This window comes from Pistacia vera, unplaced genomic scaffold (assembly GCF_008641045.1).
Source record: "Pistacia vera cultivar Batoury unplaced genomic scaffold, PisVer_v2 Contig679, whole genome shotgun sequence".
Taxonomy (NCBI): Eukaryota; Viridiplantae; Streptophyta; class Magnoliopsida; order Sapindales; family Anacardiaceae; genus Pistacia; species Pistacia vera.
Window position 1 is genome coordinate 355,105 of NW_022196533.1, and position 12,036 is coordinate 367,140.

Sequence of the window (12,036 nt, forward strand, 5' to 3'; positions counted from 1 at the left end):
TCTTAATATTTCTATGGTAATCTGCTCTTCAAAATCCCTGAGATTTTTCACAGTGATGCCAAAGCTCAAAGTTTTAATTTATTTTAATGCCAACATCATTGTCGTCACTTGATCTTTACACAACTCTCAACTTGTGTTTAATGATAGCAATGAAGATGTTGCTATTATTCGGAACTAAAGAACTAAAAGTCTAGTTGCAAATTCATTATTAAAGGAATGCCAAGAATTGGTCAATTACTCAACTAAGGATTATTGGATTTAGCAATTGTGCAATTAAAAGTTATTGCACTGATATCAAAATTATCCCACTAGAATTGTATATAAAGGATGTTTATTCAGTGGACAGGTTGAATTACTCAGGATGGAAGCTCTTGTCTATTGGCCATTTAGAATTAGATAGTGCAGATATGACATATTTGAAGACTTCTTTTCCAAGAGCTTAAAAGGTACAAAATATCGTAGGAATTGGTTGTTTTAAACTTTATATGTTAGATACGAAGATGATCTTTGATGATTCGAATTGGAACTTTTCTAACCATCTCCTTGGAAGAATACGAGAATCAGGAATGTTAACTCTTACGTTTAGCCATTTTCAGTGTTGAAATAGTTTTATGATTTTGTCACTCTCACGCCAATTTTAATGAAAGGTTTGATTGACTATAACTTCTTGTACTTGTCTATTATATAATTCTTATTTTCTTCTCTATTACCTTTTCCTCATTTGTACCACATAGTTATCGTGTTGATTGTTGTTTTCTTCTCTTTTGTTTGCACTTTTTTATGGTAATTTAACATATTCAGTTAAATTTCACTAGTAAATACTTTCTTTCAATCTCGATACTGCATAATTTATGTCGAATTGGTTTCATATTCATGCTTGATTCATGATGAATTTTAGAGAAAAAAAAAAAAAACAATCGTAATTTTAATGGCATGTCACTATATCATCAAATAATTATTTCTTTTTTAAATTTTTCTAATGAGTTCGTAATATTGAAACCCAATACTTGATTGCGGTTATTTTCACCAATTTGATGGCCTTGAATTGAGAATATTAGTTTGGAAAGATTTGGGATAGCAATTCCACACATATGTCCTCCCCTATCAGATTTTGACAGCGTTTTATCTTGAGAGATGTGGAAATAAAATATGGTTTTCCATCTTTCATTGCCAAAGGCTGAAGCTCTACAAACCTTGGAATAAGTTGTGAGGTTTTTAGAGGATTGTTGCGGAAGAAGGAGCAAACCTGCTATATTTTTGCCTTTCCGCAGTTTACCTATTTGAAGCTTGAGAATTTACCAAAACTTAAAGTTTCTATCTTGGAATACATACTTGGAAGGGCCAATGTTAAAAAGTGGGATCAAGAAGTGTGAAAATTCACTTCAAAATGTCTAGCTTCACAGAAAATTCTTTCATATTCCAGAGCCAAAGTCCCCTGCTCAGAGCGTAAGGTATGAGCCTCTGTTACTTCTTTTATTTTTAAGTATATAATAAAGTTGTTGGATTTTGTTTGATGGATCTGTAGATCAATCATGATTTGGAGGTGTTGAATTAAGGAATGGGTGGGACGATTTAGATGGGAAGTCATATAAACTCTTATGATCGGAGGTGATGAGTTAGCTAATATTCCACTCCGATCCTTCAAGATTTGAAAATCTGAAAGAGTCCTAACTAGAAGACAATATGTATAATGAAGCTATTCTTTCCACTCTTCCAAATCTTGAAGTTCTAGATAAAGATCTGTAAAATTGATGATTTTGTGCCATCCTCAACTCTCTCCAGATCTAAAGTTCTGGAGAGTTTACTGTTCAATGCTTGTATGAAGTTAATACACCTTAATGGCTAGAGTTAGTGCAGTTGAGAGAAATGAGTAAAGATTGTGAATGCTGATATGACAGTAGTAAATGAGGGGAGATGCAACAACGTACTGAAATTGTTTTTAACAATTGAAGACAGTTGTCACTGAAAATTAGAAAGTCTATACATGCTTTTGCTCTGGGAATTATCTTTCAATTTCCCATTTTGGAAGATTAAATGATGAAAATGCCCTATTATGAAACTTTCTCTCGAGGATCTTAGCACACCCAAGTTATACCAAGTCAGAAAGGGACCAAAGACTTAATACACTCATACAACAAGCACACGACGAAAAGGTATATGTTCAATTATTAGTTTAAATATTTATTTTTAATAATATTGAAAGTGAGTTCATACTCCCACCTCTTGTTCCTTTCACCTCTTATATCTTTTGTTTTCTAGGTGTCTTTTGCTCTCGTATTCCCTGAACCTTACCTAAAAACCGTTGTGCAAACCCTAATCAAGGATCTATGTCATGAGCTGGACTTCCATCCACAGCAGCAAACTATTCTTCTAGTAAAAATTAGAAAAAACCACTGTTTATGTCTGTGTCACTGAAAATTTATAAACTTTTTTCAGAGATTATTTTATTGATTAAAATTTCTGTTTCGGTCTGTAGTGGGGACAAATTTGGTGACATTAGCCTTTGGGAGGTGGGATCCGGAAGGCTGGCACATAAACTTCTAAGGTTTGGGATTTATCTAGCTGCTACAGCCATTGCAGGTATTCCCATCTTACTTCCAAGAGTACAATGCATAAAACCTTCATCTTTATCAGTTTGATCTTGACAATGAATTTTACATATGGATAGCAAAAGTTTGACTTCAGTTGGTTACTTTCTGGCTTGACTGGCAAACACTTATAATACCATGGCCAACATTTAGGAATATAACATGGACTGATATTTCTCTTCATTATCAACTTGTACTATGACAACGGCTTTTGTTGAATGATGCTATCGGTGAATCGGTGTGTTTGGGGGCCAGATGGACTTATGCTTGGTATGTATATGCATTCTTTGCTTGTAATATGAAGTTATTCCTATTCATTATATTTATCTTTTCTCTTAATCAAATTGTGATTTGTCTAGGTGTTGCATTTTCCAAACATATAGTTCAGATATATACTTACATCCAACTGGAGAACTAAGACAGCACTTAGAGGTAATTTTGTATCCTAAATATCAGTTCTTCCTTAAAAATGGCTAGGTACGTTTATTGACCACTTTGTCTCTTTTTAGATTGATGCCCATGTTGGGGAGTTAAGACATTGCGTTTGCTATCCCAACGACAACCGTGTATAGTTACATGTGGAGATGATAAGACTATTAAGGTATTATCAAAAGGGTGTACCTGCTTTCTCTAGGGAAAACTAATTGATATCCTTTGTAACTTCTCTCTATTAAAAGTTTGACTTTTTGGGATATTAGAGTAAGTTTCTCCTGTGACAGGTATGGGATGCTGTCGCTGGACGCAGGCAGTATACTTTTGAAGGCCATAAAGCTCCTGTGTATTCAGTCTGCTGCCTCACCACAAGAAATATTCAGGTCAATATTTATTTAACTCATCTTGTTGGGATTCGGTGATCTGAGTTATCTTTTTCTATATGCTAACTAGTCTGATGGAATAAGATGGCTACCATCACTTTGAATCTACTTTAACTGTGTCAGTCTTTTTTCCTCTACGGCCATTGGATGGAAAGATAATAGTTGGCACTATGATTGCTTGAATCTAGAGTGGACTATGATGCTCCTGACACTGGTGCACCATATGGTATAGTGCTGAGGACCAGGTAAAGCTTGATGTTTTTAAGATGGACACAGGCTAGATAATTTGCTGATTTTCATATTGTTTGTTGTACATGAATACTCTTTAATAACTCATTGAAGTTTCTGATAATATCTTGTTTTACAAAGGATGTAATTATTAGCTGTCCAAGGATTCTTTGTGCCGGACTTTTTAGGCACTTCTCTGCCTTTGATGTGCCCATTATTTTGTAATCGTTCTCATTAAATGATAACTTATATTGTATCATAAGAAAAGACTTCTATATTTTTTGTTGCAGGCTCTTCTCATGGGAACAGTAAAAAGGCGATTCTATTTAGTTGAGTGGAATGAGAGTGAAGGTGCTATCAAAAGGACATATTCTGGTTTCAGAAAGCGCTCTTTAGGTGTTGTCCATTTTTGATACAACACGGAACGTTCTTGCTGTTGGGATGAATTTCAAATTAATTCTGGGATATGGACAATACAAATATGTTGACGGCTGTTGATGCAGATGGTGTGATTGCCGTTTGTAGTCATAGTATTTACTTGTACACCAATGGTATTTAACAGTAGATACGTACATTTGTTCATTCAATTCTATTCTTTGCAGGTTGTCCTAGACTGAGATTCATAAGGAAGGATCCTGCTCGCAGTTACAACGAGTGACAATGGTATCAAAATTTTAGCCAACAGTGATGGTTTTGTATCTATCAACAGTCTTGTAAGTTTAGCATTTCTTATACAATGAGTTGTTGTGCTTACCTTGGTCCACAAACTCATACGAGTGCCACTGCAGGTCCTATGTACAGCATACTTGTTGATTCAAACCATACATTGCCGATGAGAGACAAGTTATAGACTGGAACATTCTGAGTTTCAGATCCTCAACAGATGAAAGCTTGCCTTACCTGATTCTATAGCACCAAGCAGTAGTGGTAAAGAATCAAGTATTTGCGTGTTATTCAGTTAGGAAGAATCCCTTGCTTCTATGGTGCTGGATATTTTCTTTGTAGTTATTTCTGCCTTGTGTGCCGGTCTTATTATGAATATTTTACTATTATAAAGCTATGCAATCATATGCACTTACTTGTTATATTCCCAACCGATATTCTAAAAGAATTGGATGCATAGCGATAGGAACTCCGAATGTTAATCAAATGCTGGATGCTATTTAAACCTCTCGTCTGATGTGTTAACCTTTCTTTTCGAATTTTTCCTGTCCTTTTTTAAATATCCTGACATGCCCTGAGGATGATGGTATGTGCTGGCCAATTCACATGTTAATGCCACCTCAGTTGTGAAGTTAAGGCATAATACACCTTCTTTGCATGTAGTGCGGTTTCATCGATTAACAAAGTAGGAGAGGACTGACGATATAATATAAACTAATGACTTTTTACAAAAGACACGAAAGAATGTATCAAGTTCATCACAAAGCTTAATACATCATATATATTAGCCAAATAAAACATTATCCACAATGTGAAATACATTGTAATTTCCCTCCATTAGGCCTGGAAAAATATATATGTTTTTTTCTATTTTTGCAGATGTTTATTTGATTTAAGTAAATAAGAAAAAAAAATTCAGTTTGTTCGGTTGTGATTACACCAACTCTGGTCTATCTCTATTGGCCCTTACTGCAGCGCTGTTCACAACTGTGGAATGGCAGCGTAGTGAAAGGAATCCCTTGGGGAAAGGTTTATTTACTATCATCTATTGCAATTCTTTTGTTTTAATTTTGACCTTTCTATGTCTGTTGCAAACTGTCAGCTACTGCATACGTGCGCCCCAGTTGTGGCAACCTCCCATGAACACTTATGCATGACAATGATGGTAAACCAGCTGAAGAGTCTGCTGCATGCATTGCTTTATCCAAAATTGATTTTACGTTATGTCTGCCTCTGGTGGAAAGGTTTCCTTTTCAACATGATGACATTCAAGGTAAGTTATTGCACCTCTCCAAATTTGAACTCTTATTTCATACATGTTCCCAATATTTCCTTGAGATAATGCTTTGCAATATTTTGAGATTCCACATGACCGAATAAGATTGCTTACTGTGTCTCAGGTCATGACAATGTTTATGCCCCCACCTCCAGCAGCTACCTATTTGGCATTCATCCTCAAGATAATATTATTGCCATTGGATGGAGGATTCTACACATTGATTACAATGTCAGAGTTGATAGGTGAAGTTTCTCAGTTGATTTGTCGTTTTTTCTTAATTTTGAAGCTAGTTTTATGTTTAACTGGTCAAAGGATATGTTAAATTGAATTTTGCTCCATTTGTAGTTAGTGTTAATTTAAGGTTGATAACGATGATATTTGAGATTGTTAATGTAAATCTTATTCTGTTTGGCTGAATCATTACCTATCCCATACAATCTGATTATGCTTCGTCTCTGTTCATTGAGGGAAAGTCTTGTTGTTACCATCTTGTTTTAAGGAATTGATGGTTAGATTATTCCCACTGAAATCATTTTTCTATTTATTTATTTTTAAATGAACATATCCTTCCTGAACACACAAGAGATGCAACAAAAGTACAAAAAGGCAAACATGAGTCCACCACAATAGAAAAAACTGCTCAAAATTGTCAAGCTCAAGTATAGCTATCTTATAATCTAATCATCAACAATTATTGGTGACATATAAGTGGAAGCTAACTAATGTTGGATGTTGTTGCAGGTCAAAACCAAACTTAAGGGTCACCAAATCGAATCACAGGGCTTGCATTTTCCCAAACTTTAAATCACTGTGTTCTTCAGGGCTGAGCTCGGTTAGTTCTGACTAATATAAATTTAATATTTTAATGTTTATGGCTATGTTATGTTTACTTATTTAATGGGATGCTATAATTTTTTTGTCAGAGTAAAAACCTAGCACATTTACACCATTAGGTTTTGCTCTACAACTTTGCTTTCTGGGGAGCAAATTACTTTTTGAAATCAAAGTCGCAATTTGCGATTAATCTAAGTCATTTAGGTAATTAATGTCTCATATGATGACCCTTTCTTTGGTAAAATTTCAAACCATAGTTGAATTACCATGTAAATATTCTTCTTGGATGTTACCTTCTCAGCAATGGTTTGAGAAGTGCCCAATATAACTGTTGACGTTTGAATAGGTGAGTTGAAGAATCAAATTGTTTTGACGGGATCTCTAATGTGAAGATCTTTCCAGAAATGCTCTTTTAGAATTATTTTTGAACATCAATCTGGTTATCTTGGTTAGTGTCATGCTTAATACATTATTGGGCTCTTATCTATAAGCTGAGCTTTTGATATGGCTTTTAGATCACTGGTTATTTACATGATGATAGGCCAGTGACAAGTAATTTGAGTTCAAATCCGTGCTGATGTAATTCAAAACAAGTTGTGGGTAGAAAAAAATTTATTATTCTAGATTTACAATGAGATCAAGACAGAAGAAGGAAATATTCTATTCCAGCGTTGCTATCACTTACTACACTGAAAAGAATAGTCAATTATACAATGAGGAAAGACCTAATTTACTACAAGTTTCAAACATGGCTTCCCCGAGTCACTTCTAAATGCTATTGAATTTCATCAAGGTCCCAAAAATCAAGTTGAAGCTTTTCTTTTTTGTTATCTCTGGGTTTTTTACTTTCCGTTCTATTTATATTGTTGCAGCTATGTATGTGGAGTATTGTAAATGGAGAAGTGAATCAAGGTTCATACAAGCCCAGCTGGCCGTCAATGCCTTTGGTGGCGAAACTAAAGTCCAGTTTCATAATGATCAAACACATCTGTTGGTGGTTCATGATAGCCAAATTTCCATTTATGACAGCAAGCTAGAATGTTCACGTTCAGTAAGTTTGCTACCATGTCATCATGTTTTTTTTTTTTTTTTCTTCAGTTCTCTCTCTCTCTCTAAATAACTTACTGACCATGATCTCATTTCTATTAGTGGGAAACGTAGCGTCACATAATTAAGGTCAATGAGACCCCAAATCACATATTGTTGTTCGCAAAAGATTATAGTTGTACATCAATTGTTCTCTTTCCACCTTGACTTGCTAGAGTAAATTTACTACTTCAATGCTTTTTTATGGATAGCATGTTAGAAGCCTTGCCTATGTGTGGCTTCTCGCTCTGAGCTCTTTCTTGGAAGATTTATTGATGGTGCTGCATACATGTTCGCAAATCTTACTATTTCTTTTACATTTCCAAGTAAATGGAGAATTAATAAGATGTTTTAATTAAGAGGTTAAACCAGTCAATGTGAATTTCATGATACTGGCTATTTGTACATGTTCCGTATAATTTATTTAAACTGTTATTTTCAATCTCTCTTATAATGGTCCTTATGCTATGATTTTTGAACTTGTAGTGGTCTCCAAAAGATACACTCCCTGCTCCCATTTCAAGTGCAATAATTCATGTGATGGTTTACTGGTTATGCGTTTTTTGTGACGGTGCTGTGGGAGTTTTTGATGCGGATAATTTAAGGCTCAGATGTAGAATAGCAGCTTCTGCTTACATACCTTCCTTCTCTGTCAAGTAAGTAGACCTTTTATTTGGCGAGTTCTGAACATTCAGTTATTATATATAGGTTCGATTTTCAAGGCATTTTTTCTAATTTCATTGATCAAAATGTCAAGCCCATAAAATCCATCACTCATTGACGATATATATTCTGCAGCCACACATACCACCTATCCTTTTGTCATAGCACTCACCATCTGAGCCTATATATCGCTCTTGGCATGAGTGACGGAGCAGTGCATGTAGTCGAGCCTTCTGATGCAGAGCTGAAGTGGGGTGGCACACCCTCCCAAGACAATGGTCCCTCCCTTCTAATTCGTCAAATCCTTCTTGAGTGGTCAACCATCCGAGCACCCCACCAGGTAACTGCCGGGCTAGATGAAAAGGTAGTCCACAAGGATTATAGACACATTGAGCTGCACATTTTTTCTTTCTTTTTGAACATCACCTTTTCACTTTTTTTGCTCTATCACTTCCTCTAAATCATGCCTGCTATACTGTTGTAAATCGTTTTTCCGTGGCTGTTTTGCTACGTGAAATTCTAGAGAAGAAACTTTTATCAGAAACTGAAACACCCCTGCCACAAGCTGATTTGTGACACTTTAGAAGGTTTTCCTTATATGATGTGTAATCATTAATGGTTGTTTGGAATGAAAATGGTCATTGTTCCAGGCCTTCTGTTTATGTAGTCAAAAACAGCCTTTTGTTTTATTTATTTTGGGTCTGTTCCACTGTAAAGTGTTTATTTATACTTGCACCTTCTCCTTCCCATAGGCTTTATGTTTTTGTACAGTAAAAATTCTATTCAAGTTTTCATATTTGTTATTGCTGATTTATTTCTTATTCCGAGCTTATTTTATTTATTTTTTAAATTTAAGATCCTGATCCACGTCAATTACTAAATTACCCTGTGTATATTCCTGTGAATAAAATGATTTTCATTTTCTGGAAGTAGAAATGATTAAAATTGAAGAAAATGGTTATGGTTTGTGATAAAAAGTAAACCTTATCCTTTGATGGAATTTTTTTCTTAAGAGTTTATATATGGAAATGTTAGTTTAATCGTCCTCAATATGAAAGTATCAAACATCGTATGGTCTCTGATATAACAAGGTTGAAAAAATTTGTGAAATTATCAAAAATTGTTATAATATTCTACTTGATCTTCTTCGGTCATAAAATCTCCACAATGTAACTGCTGTTAACATAATCATAGTCCTTCATTATTGCCCTAACTACATTTGTAGATGAAGAGGTCTGGAGGAATGACGGGATTTAAAGGAAAAAAGAAAAAAGGACGAGAAAGAACATCGGGTTTTTAATCAAGACAGAAAATGCGAGGGGGTACCTTTGAAACCCCGGGAGGATTGATAACAGTCTCGAAGAAGGTAGTCTAGCAGACGAACGAAAATTGCGTTAGGTGGAAAGTCTAATAGAATAAACTCGAGATGGTCAAATCACTAACAAACAATCACATGAATTATGGTCGCAGCTGAAGAAATCTTGGTCCCTCAGCTTATATTGCTCTCATTGAGATTTCCATTGCCTAATGAATACTTTAAGTAAGATATGAGTCCGTCCTCCCTTTTATGTGCGTCGACATGATTAATTTAATTGATATATGAAATAAATGATCAATCAATCACTGAATTAAAGGTAGTGGGAAGTTTTTATTTAGGTTAAAAGATCTATATGATATTTGTTCTTTTATTTTTCTCAATTGAAAAATCAAACGAAGGGAAAAAGGCGATGTCATAAGTATTTTCAACATTAGACAATATTAAAGGAGTCTTTGTATTTTTTTAAAGTATATTGTTCCAACAGATGCAATGGTTGAATTGAATAGAATAAATTTTGCGTTAAAATTCTGACCTAATCTGTTAATTCGATTTACATCTAATTATGCCCTGCCCTCATTGAATTATTCACGACAAATTCCAGGGATAATAATCTTGGGCCAATTCAAGATGATTAAAGGTGCAATTGGATCAATTCTACCACATCACAACTTGTTTATTTTTAATAATATTTGGGCCGCTTGACGTCCGAAGCTGGAAGCTGTGCTGTTTTCTTTTTGCCTTTCTTCTTCTTTACTTTTCTACTTTTATTGATGACTCATCTACTTTGGTATATATGTGCCATTAATAACACTCTCCCCACTAGAGTAAAGAACCCAAAAAAAACAAAAAGAATCAAATAATAAAATAATACAGACTGAAGTATGCGGTGAATTTATAGTTAGGGCAATGCTTTGTTTTTAAAAGTTGTGTTTGTTTGGGGTCAGTAAACTCATATTCTTGTCTTATGTGGTCTTTATACTCCATCAAGAACGCTGTTGGTGTCCAGTAACTTCATATTCTGATTTCTTTATTTTCTTGTTTTTTTTTTTTCTTTTCCCTTCTGGATTATTTTAAAAAAAAAAATATTTCGCATTTTCCGATCTACTCTTGTTCTGTTATTTGAGTATAATGTTGAAATTAATAAAGAACGGTCGTACCCCTGAATTAGCTGAGTTTATAGTTAGGCCATATGCTTCTATGCTAGACCTAACTTGTTTTTGGACGTATTTCACAATAAACTTAAAACGTCTTGCAATTGCTTTAAAAGTGAGATGTTCAACAAAGTAAGGGTGTAACTTGAAAAAAAATTGAGTTAACTTACTTTCACAAATCTATTACTTTCAATAATCGATTACTTATTCTCCTACCCACTCATTGATTTTTCACCACAATTCCATTGATGAATGATATCTGGCCAACCATCAGACCGATTATATACAGCACTACCGATACAGTTGTGCAACTAATCTCAAGGTTAATTTTACTGCATCAAACTGTGTTTTACTTTAATATATAAGGATAGTCTCGGATAATTTTTTAAGTTCAAGGGTATTTATAGTCCTAAAAACTTAACATATAATATAAATAATCCCATTTAAAATTTTAAATTGGTAAGTTGTTTTTAAAAAAACAAGGGCACTATTGTTCAAAACTTTAATAGTTAAAAAGTAAAATATAACAAAATTAAGATTTATTACATAATCTTAAAATACTTAAGAAAATAAAAGTATTTAGATTACTACTATATAACCACGTAAGTACTTGATTTTTAAAAGATTACTGAATATTGATATTACTTTATAATGGAAAGAAACCTCTGACCAAACAAACCCGGCATAATATTTGATTTGTATTTGGTCCGGATCTTACATCAGAAGGCTTACTTCCATAAGGAATGCCACTCTCTACCAGCCTCGCGATCTGGAAAGCTAGTGCTTTTTTCATTATTCTTTTTTCTTGATCCTTCATCTTTATACTCTTAAGTCTTTTAACTTTATTTTTATATTGATGCTCAAATAATTTGTGAATATATTTGCCACTACCTTATTCGCAGTACGAGTAGGATACCGGGAAAAAAATTTAAATAAAAATTAAAGTAAGGAATCGATAAACTCACAAATAATACCAGAATCGATCATTTCATTAAAATATTGCGTGAGTTTAATATTTAGGCTTATGCTTTGTTTAGTTATTTTTTGATTTGTCACATCCTTCTTTTTGTTCTGATTTTTAAAGCATCGCTTCATCCCTTTCCCTCCCCCACTTTCACTTAACACTCCAAAATACTTCAACTCTGACCTCTCTCAAACACCCACCAACAACCCCACAAGCAGCAGAGAACCTCCGCACACTGAAAATCCCTCCGCCTCCTGGCCATCTCGTACCACCCCGGTAGCCGCTCGAGGATAACGGGAACCAACCATCCAGAGACTAGACCGAAGGGATGGCCCACTCTCATCTCGACCCCCCCCGGGATACGCTGACCGAGCTACACACCATACAACAAGCACGGCCGGTACTCAGCGCACATCAAAAGGAGGTGCAAAAGAAACGCCGGGCCCC

General features: G+C 34.7%; 1 pseudogene; it reads left to right on the forward strand.

The window, feature by feature from the left end:
* Positions 1-2,809: 2,809 nt before the first annotated feature.
* On the forward strand, positions 2,810-8,500 carry LOC116113439 (annotated as a pseudogene).
* Positions 8,501-12,036: the final 3,536 nt, after the last annotated feature.